General features: G+C 31.6%; 1 long non-coding RNA gene across 1 annotated transcript; it reads left to right on the top strand.

Annotated features, from left to right (window-relative positions):
* The first annotated feature begins 4,231 nt into the window (after positions 1–4,231).
* Positions 4,232–8,757, top strand: LOC139507024 (uncharacterized). Its single transcript, XR_011660531.1, has 3 exons — positions 4,232–4,426; positions 6,432–6,630; positions 8,368–8,757. It is a non-coding gene; the product is annotated as an uncharacterized lncRNA (long non-coding RNA).
* Positions 8,758–10,365: the final 1,608 nt, after the last annotated feature.

Genomic DNA, 10,365 nt, shown 5'->3' with positions numbered 1-10,365 from the left:
CTTGTGTAAAAGTTATTGATAAGAAAAAATTGAAGCTTCCAGAAGAATAACGGTACGTCTAAACACCGCTTGAAGGACCTCCTGATTGCACTCATGACATACGAAGTGCACTCAGGACCCTTTATAGTCATCGCACACAGGATGATGCATATATTCTTTATACGCTTCTTATTTTAGAGTTAAATTTGGTAGAATTTGTAATTCTTAGAAAATAATAAGGGCACGTGTCACTGATTACACAACTACTGAGCCATGAATTATCCAATAAACAAAATTAATTGGATTATCTTTATTGTTGTTTTATACATTGTGTTGTTAGTACAGTGTGACCATGCGGGAAGTAATATTGTGACGTCTAGAATGAATATCACGATGTTTTAAGATTTTCGTCTTTTATTAAAATTTCGTTCCATAAATTTTTAAGTTTTATTCTTAATTTTATTATCATGTCCTGGACCAGTAATTAATTCTTTGCACGAGTTTGAAAAGGGAAATAATTATAAATGTTCATACTTTAAAAGAATTTATATTAATTAAAGTTTTGTATATGGAATCCGTTCTAAACGGTAAAAGCCGTACTTTTCAAACAATCAAACTCATATACATGTAGTTAGATGTTATTTCTCATTTTTATCGAACTTGTCCAGGAATTTTATTTTTGAGTTATACGAATATTTTAAGAAATCCGTTTTTATTAAGTTTTTTTTCTCTAATTAAAGTCGTTTTGTCCAGTTTCACAAGCCTGAAACGAATTTCAATGCAAAAATAAATTCTGAAAATGAACTTGTCTCCGTTTTCGTCTCCGTTTTTTGAAAATTATGATATTTTGGGTATAATTATTTCTAAAAAAATATGCAAGTTACATTGTAGTAGCGAGAAATTTTAAAAAGAAGATGTGGTATGATTGCTAATGAGACAACTATCCACAAAAGACCAAAATGACACAAACATTAACAAAGAAAGACTATTTCGAAGACAGTTTATTGACACGAAATCCGTTCAAACCACGACTAAGTCTTCGTGCACAGATTTTCGTTAAGGTTAAACTGAATATTGTACATAATTGTCTTCTCTTGTATAATGGTTTGTTGAGAATAAAGATATACAAATGTAATAAAATTTGATATTCAGTCAACATTGTGTTTGTTTAAAAACTTGATTTAGAGAGAGAGAGATAGAGAAAAGAATCACACTGAAAAACAAAAATCGAACTTGTTACAGAAAAAAAAAACGCAACTATGAAATAATTTTCTTTATTCGTGAACTGCAAAACACAACAAATTAATTTACCCGTCATCATGAAAAATAAACTGAAAAAGCACATCGAATGAGATATATGTTTTATTTTTTCTATATGCAAATTCATGTTAAAGGTAAAACTGAACTAAACAATACAATTCCTAAAAAACAATAAAGATAATCCAATCAATTTTGTTGATTGGATAATTCATGGCTCAGTAGTTGTGTAATCAGTGACACGTGCCCTCATTATTTTATAAGAATTAACATATCTATCTAAGTTCGATTCAGGTGCGGATCCAGAGGGGGAGGGGGGTTCCGGGGGGGGGGGTTGGAACCCCCCTTTTTTGGTCGATCAATGCATTTGAATGGGAACATGTAGTTGAACCCCCCCCCCCCCCTTTTTGCCCTGGGTTAGGTCCCCCCCTTTTTAAAATGGCTGGATCCGCCCCTGCGATTTCAACTTCTACCAAAATTTAACTCTAAAATAAGAAGCGTATAACGAATATAAACATCCATCATGTGTGAAGATATGATTACGGTAATGGGTCCTGAGTGCACTTTGTATGTCCTGAGTGCACTTTGTATGTCCTGAGTGCACTTTGTATGTTCTGAGTGCACTCAGGAGGTCCTGAGCGGTTGTTGAGACGTACCCGAAGAATAAATCATTTCCTGAACCTAAAATACATTTATCTGTAATTAAAGAAAATTCGCTTAAAACATTCTCTCATATAATTAATTGTAAAATAATTAATTCAATGTCGGACTTTCTGTCTGTTTACTAATACTTTTCTTGTTCAGTTTAGTTTATACCCATAATAGATGAACGGAAATAAGTACTTTTTTTAGGAAAATTTACAATTAGATGAACGGAATTAAGTACTTTTTAGGAAAATTTACAACTCAAAATTTCAAAAACAAAATTCTACACTTTTTACCTGGATGTTTTTCTCTGTCTCGAAGCCGCAACCTTTGACCCCGTATCAAACGTAGCGACCAACACCTCACATGACGTATTCTCGATGTTGAGGTATTGACAATATACAATCACATTTATCAATATACAGCAAGTAAGTAATTTGGTGTTGAATGCCAGTAGATCAGAATTTGTTAATTGAACTTTACCTGTTTAAGGGGCACTAACTGCCAAATTCATGTTCTTCATCGATTTGGGCCCTTTGTTATTTATTTTATATATCAATGATTTACCACTTAATATAGAACATTCATTAATAGATTTATATGCAGATGATTCTACATTACATTGTAAAGGTAATAATTTACTTCAGTTAACTTCTAACCTTCAAAATGATATTCATGTAATTGAAAACTGGTGTGCGCAAAATTGTATGAAATTGAATGCCAAAAAGTGTAAATCAATGATTGTTGGTTCAAAACAAAGACTTTGTTCAACTGGAAACAGTTTAGATATCAATATTTCAAATGAACAAATAGAAAATGTAGATTGTGAAAAACTTCTTGGTTTATATATTGACAAAAACCTAAATTGGAATCAGCAGATAGATAAAATGTCATGTACTATATCAAACAGAATCAATTTATTACAAAAGATAAGAAAATATTTACCTATGCATATACGTATTATCTATTTTAATGCTTATATTCTGCCATTATTTGATTATTGTTGCAATATATGGGGAAGCTGTTGTGAAAGTGGAATAAATAAACTTAATAAGTTATTAAAGAAATCTGCTAGGGTTATAGTAGAAGCTGACATAATGACATCATCCAGTTTATTGTTTAATAGTTTACGCTGGTTAAATGTGGAAAAACGCATTCAATACCAAAAGGCAATACTTGTATTTAAATCATTAAATGGTATGGTTCCTAACTATTTACAAGAAAATTTTCATTTTACTGATAATCAAAATTATAACTTACGTTCAGCTGATGAAAAAGTATTAAATCTTCCAAAACCAAAAACCAATTTTTTAAAGAAAACATTTACATATTCAGGTTCTCAAATATGGAACAGTTTACCAAATGAAATAAAAATGAGTAATACACTTGTATCTTTTAAAACAAAATGTTACAAATTTTTCATCAATTGTGCAAATTAATATGCTTTTTCATTATTATTTAAATACAATTGTATATTGTGTATAATATAACTTTATAATACTCTATGTACTTATAAATATGTTATTATTATTTTGAGGACTCTCAGGAAGATTAGTTTTAACTAATGGGATCATCCTCTTGAAATAAAGATTATTTATTTATTTATTTATTTATTTATTTATTTAATAAAATTCACATAACGTGTATATAGTGTTGAATTGTTTATTAAAATGTTGCGCACAATCTTGGCTGATATGCATAAAACCATTATATTTCATGACACTGCATGAAAAGGAAATTGACTTATCGCATAATACCAGAACCAGAGACATATATATTGTATCTAATATCTCTGCCAGAACTAAAAAATAAACTACAGTAAGTCCACATACACATAAGAGGGTATGGATGTGAATTAACAGAATAGAGAACAAAGGACAAAGAAAAAAAAAGGAATAAAGAATAGTGAAAGAAAGAGAATAATGGAAAAAGTGTAAGTTATTAAAAATATAACTAAAACAAGAATGTGTCCCCAGTACACGGATGCCCCACTCGCACTATCATTTTCTATGTTCAGTGGACCGTGAAATTGGGGTAAGAACTCTAATTTGACATTAAAATTAGAAATATCATACCATAAGGAACATATATACTAAGTTTCAGGTTGATTGGCAATCAACCTGAAACTTAGTATATATGTTCCTTATGGTATGATATTTCTAATTTTAATGTCAAATTAATTTGGACTTCAACTTCATCAAAAACTACCTCGACCAAAAACTTTAACCTGAAACAGGACGAACGAACGGACGAACGAACGGAGGCACAGACCAGAAAACATAATGCCCCTCTACTATCGTAGGTGGGGCATAAAAAGAAGACAGAAAAAAAGATACCCCTCCGAGACGAGCCTTACATGCACTGTTATTACCCAAGGTTAATTTTACGGCGGCTCATTTTATTTTGGCTTAGAAATAAACATTATTGACAAGTTTCCTTCCCCTGCATTCTCGATCCCACATGTAAATAGCACGGTGATTTCAAAAAGACATTGATACATCATTACAACTCTTGCCGTCAGTATTTGAATATATTGATTAAGAAGGTATAGAAGATTAATGCACGCACACTATTATCCACCACTGGCCTAAATAGTTAGTCCGCAAACAACGAGGGTCATAAAAACCCAGCACTTTGAACACAGCCACCGGCATGGTGTGAATCTGAAAGCTTCCCACTATCCATTTCTACCCATAGAAAACTTTTGCCTTTCATTTATCAAAAATGAAATATGTTGATATTATAATAATGGTATATAAGAATTATTGGGGAATTCAAACCATTCCTATTGTAAGTGATAAAACTAAATTTATATCAGGGTGATTGAAATGAGGAAAAAAAGGGGGAATCAGGAGTTCAGGGCCCCCTGTTTGGGAAAAGAATTGGTTGATTATATATGGAATCACTGAGTCATGGCAGGAGCAGGCCCCTCTTAGGCAGTCGGTGGGCCCCACTTATGAAAAATTCTGGATCCACCACTGTGGTCATGGTGGTCTTCAGTTCAGTTGTATTATCTTTTAAAAAAAAAATTACACCTGTATAGTGTATATTCTTTAGTGTAAATCAAGGAAAATACTGTGAACTATCTGTGCATTGGGGCTTATTAAAAGGTATTTCGGGGGGAAGAAAGAAGGGAGGGTGAGTCCATGGGAGGTAATCTCCACCCCTTTCAATTTGAGAATATGCTATTATCTTGTAAACGGTCCAGATCCCCATCCCTAAACCATATATATTCTGAATGGGACGATAAAACAAATCAAATGAAATTAAAAGGAGGTCTTTGGGGGTTACCCCACTCTATTCAATTTGAGAATGTGCTATTATCTTGTGAACGATCCAGATCCCCACCCCTAAACCATATATATTCTTGTCGGGGGACAATAAAATTAATAATGAAATAAAATAAAAGTGAAGTCCCACCCCCTCTAGTTTGAAAACTTGTAAACGGTCAAGATCCCCACCCCTAAACCATATTTATATATTCTTGTATAGAACAATAAAACAAATCAAAGGAAATATAGGGAGAGTCCATGGGGTTCACCCCCACCCCAACATGTTTGAGAAACTTTTAAATGGTTGAGATCCCCTGTCATCCAGTGGTTAGGTGAAAAAATTTCAGGATCCCTGATCCCACCGTCAAACCATATATATTCTTGTATGAGACAATAAAACAAATCAAATGAATATAGGATCATCCCCTTTGTCTTGGGTTGGGAACCCCTCTTTTTAAAATGGCTGGATCCGCCCCGGCATACCATCTAGCTAGCTATAAAGGCTTTAAAAATATGAAATCAAACAAGGAAATTAACAGTGTAGGCAACTGTTTGAATTTAAAAAAAAAGTCTTTTTACATATATATAACAACGTTAAATTTTTTGTGCATTTATTTTTGCTTATCGTATTTTCAATAAAAGACAAAATTGCATAATTGAATATTGTAATTTAAGAAAAATCAGCATACATGATATAAAATGGGAAGTGGAAACTGGGAATTTGACAAAGAGACAACAACCCAATCAAAGAGCAGACAACGGCCGAAGGTCACCTATGGGTCTTCAATGCAGTGAGAAAAATTCGGCACTGGTCTTCAGCTCATAAATATGTATCAGAAATGAAAACGAGATACAGCTTTCAGTTGTATTAATAAAAACCTCACAATAAGTTCTGAATATCAGAATATACAGTATTGCAAGATTCTCTCAAAATGTACACATAGAGCTGAAAAACTGTCAGTGACTGTAAAATTAATCATGCTTACATTAAAGTCCATGGAGTCCATCTTAATATGCATACTCTCGTACAAAGGAATATAAGTATGCAATAGACATCAAGTTTTCAAAAATAAGAGTATCTATGTCATTAATTTACGACAAGATCTTAATCAAGTAATAATTTCGGTTTGTTTAAATATTTCGGAGGTTAGTATGACCTCCTCTTTGGTGATGATGTTTTCGTTTTAAAGTTGGGAAAATTGTTTGTACATGTACCAACAAAAATAAAAACACAAATTCAATCTAGAATTATGTTTTTAATCATTTTTTTATGTTTAGGTTGTCAGCAAGATGAAAAGGACAAGTATGCAGTTCAAAATTCAAAATGTGGATAAGTTGAGGTTCTAGGTCTTACCTTTGCAGATTTTCATATTTTGCATGAATGAATTCAAAGGTTATATGATGGACAGCAGAGAAAGAAAAAAAGAACTTTTCAATTATCCTGCTCCTGGATAAATGTAAAACATCTTGTTTTTCGGTAAGTTTTATGCTATGTTTTGATAGTGTTAGTGCATTCATCTTTCCAGTCTTTCCTCTAAATTGTAAGTTTTTGGTGAGTGTTCACCATGAATTTCAGTAAGTAACTTGTGGATTTACATGTATATACTCAAAATTTAGTACTAATATTAATGGGATTTTAGCATGACATCCTGCCAAATGCTTGTTAATCATGTTTATGTTCCAGAACAAACAAGTATTTGGACTGTACGCATACAGTCTGCCCAATTTTAAGAAGTTGGTCAAGTTTATTACAAACAAATGTACAGTACAGATCAACATAACTGAAATCTTTAATAGATTAATACAAAAAGTTTAATTGCAGTTAAAATAAAAACACAGGTTTGGTTGAGCTGGTACCCAGACAGTACAATAAAATTGAGAATGGAAATGGGGAATGTGTCAAAGAGACAACAACCCGACCAAATAAAAAACAACAGCAGAGGGTCACCAACAGGTCTTCAATGTAGCGAGAAATTCCCGCACCCGGAAGCGTCCTTCAGCTGGCCCCTAAACAAATATATACTAGTCCAGTGATAATGAACGCCATACTAATTTCCAAATTGTACACAAGAAACTAAAATTAAAATAATACAAGACTAACAAAGGCCAGAGGCTCCTGACTTGGGACAGGCGCAAAAATGCGGCGGGGTTAAACATGTTTGTGAGATCTCAACCCTCCCCCTATACCTCTAACGTAGTAAAGTATACTTAAATGGTCTGACTGTACACATATGGTGGGACTGTAAGTTCTGGACCATAAAAGTAAGATCCGAATACTGATATGGTCTGGAACATTTATACATGTCTTAAAATTAATATCAAACACATTGGTGTTTTTGAACTTGGTAATAAGTTATGTGATAGAACTATAATGTTTTGGGATATCAAAATCAAAAATATCCCATTTTTACTTTTAATAAAGAAGAAGATTATTGATGTATGTTTAAATGTATATTAAAATGAGACAGCAAGCCAACAACACAAAAAAAAAGGATAAAACATACATATTTTGTTTGTATCAATGTTATAATTTCCAATATGTTCAAGGTATTTTTTCATTGAAATAAAACACAAATTGAAATCTGTCTGAACTTCAAAAGCTTAAAGAAATATTGTTTCTGTTGTCTGCATTTTGTATAATATATTGCAAATTCTTGTGAATAATGGAATGTTATTATAGTTGTCTAAAGTTTTAACTTTTAACATTGATCTTTATACTGTAAAATAAATTATTGCGTGCATTTATTATTGCGATTCTGTCATTTTAGACTTAAATGCGATTTTAAATTTTACGATTTTGAAAAATCCTGTTTAATCCATATAAAATATTTCATAATACGAGTTTAAATTATTGCGTTTACAACTCCGTTGCATTTTTCGCAATAAAAAAAAACTTGCATTAATTCCGAATTTACAGTATATATATATATTTTGTATATAACTTGGGAAAATACCCAAATTTTATAAAGAAGAATAAATTAATTGATTGTTATATGGTATTAGAATAGGAAGATGTGGTATATTGCTAATTTGACAACCCTCCATCAGAGACCAAAGGATGTAGGCCGTTAGCAACTGATGACACTGGACAACCTTTAACAATCAGTAAAATCCATACCGCATAGCTATTTTTATTGAAAATCATATTATTGCTACATGTATGAAAACAATTTTGTATAATCCATTACTTTAGATTTTATTGGTTCTTTTTCAGAAGGATTGAAATTCACCACCTAAAATAAATGGAGAAAACATAGAAACAAGACCAGAATAAATTCAAAGAAAAAAGTTGGATCAGTTATTATTTTCATCACTCAGTCAATGATTTGAAGTTCTTTTAAATTCAAAAAAATATTGAAACCACAATAATGTCAAAGTTCTGTGCTGAATGTCCAAAAAGTGGACTATACCATCAAACAATGCTGGATGATAAGAAACTATTAATGTTTTGTGTTGAGGGATATTGTGAAAAAAATAGATTTACTTAAATAGCTACTAGTATGTTAAGCCTAACAATAGAGTTTTTATTGATTTCAAATGGCAAATAATTGTGTTTCAAGAAAGTATTCTATAATTCATGAATAAACATATATTGATACTTACATTATCTGCTTTGTTGTTTAAAAGTTTAGTTTTGAACAGTTAAAGAACAATATGCTAAATTAACATTTCCCAAGAAAAAAAGATATTCAATTAAAAAGATTCATCTTATAATAATTTACTACCAAATAGAATACATTGTAACATACACATTACTGTTTATTTATATCTATATATTTACAATTAGAATCCCATAGGATTTTAATTTGTCCCATGGGATATTAAAAATCCCATGGGATAATAAAAATCCCATGGGATTTTTTTTGTCCCATGGGACAACAAATATCCCATGGGACTACAATAATCCCATGGGACAAAAAAAAATCCCATGGGATTTAACCAAAATCCCATGGGATAATGGTAAATCCCATGGGATTTTGCCCTGTCCCATGGGATATTGAAAATCCCATGTTTTTATAATTCAAATTGCAAAATAAATATGAAAGTAACTGTAGAAAACCAATGAAATTATTGAATCCCATGTAATTCTGCACATTTTGGTTATATACATGATATTGTAGCTCTTGTTTGAGGCGGCGGCGGATTTGCAAATGAGTGTTTTGCAAATTAAAAGTGTCCAGTGTTTAATGATTGATCTAAAAAAAATCATACTTTATTTTTTTTATATATATCGTAGCTAGTGCTCCTTTAAAGTCATAAGAAACCTCAAATTAAAAAAAAAAAATATGCATATGTTTTTTATAACTAAATGGATAGTTTTCATTCTACAACTTATGTACATATACTTTTTTCTGAGGAAAGTTCTTTAATTTGTCCGAATTTAGAAGAAGTTTACTTATTTTTAATTGCTTGCTTCCAGGAAGCAATTCGCCGACATATTTTCCGTATGCATATATAGTGACCTGAGCGTGACCCTCCTCGTAAAAATCCAGTGATCGCAATTCATTTTTTGTACGCATGGATCTGTTGTTAAACACGTCGTGCTCAATACCATGCTTTTTGTTATTTTGTTTACTATAAGGTGACAATCGGTAAACTTCGGCTTAAAAAAAAGCATTTAATGAGTAGCCATATTTGTTAAATCATAACAGACAGTGAGAAAAAAAATTACGATTAAACGATATATTTGCGTAAAAAATGATAAAATCGTGCACAGAGGACTAAGTTTATGGTATATACATGCATTGGTTCAAGAATTGGATAAACAATATTTTTCACCACTCACTCGTTTCATATGACTTTAAACCAAATGTAAACATGTTTACTGTACACGCCGTTTGTGTGAACACGGCCTATGTTTATTTAAACAGTGTTTTTTTTCTGCATTTATCTTTATGTAAACAGACAACACAAACGAAATTATACCGGAATAAGCGGGATGGTGGAAAGTGAGCGGGTTCATCGACCTAGTTTTATATACAAAAATAGATAAAAAAAAAAAGACGTTTATTTCTTAGCATTTCGTTTACTAGAAAATTACCATTTTCGTCCGAAGAAAGCATGTTCATTTCAGGAATATGACAGATGTTACGTTGGTTGGTATAGTCGGGCGTTTGATTTTGACAGATTTTATGGGCTTCCCTCATTTTTTAATTTACATGAAGTTAGAAATTTTTGTTAATACTTTTATCCTTAAATATTTTGATATATA

The sequence above is a fragment of the Mytilus edulis genome, unplaced genomic scaffold (assembly GCF_963676685.1).
Source record: "Mytilus edulis unplaced genomic scaffold, xbMytEdul2.2 SCAFFOLD_865, whole genome shotgun sequence".
Classification (NCBI taxonomy): domain Eukaryota; kingdom Metazoa; phylum Mollusca; class Bivalvia; order Mytilida; family Mytilidae; genus Mytilus; species Mytilus edulis.
Note: the sequence above shows the minus strand (reverse complement) of the source record. Positions and strands in the feature narration are given on the sequence as shown.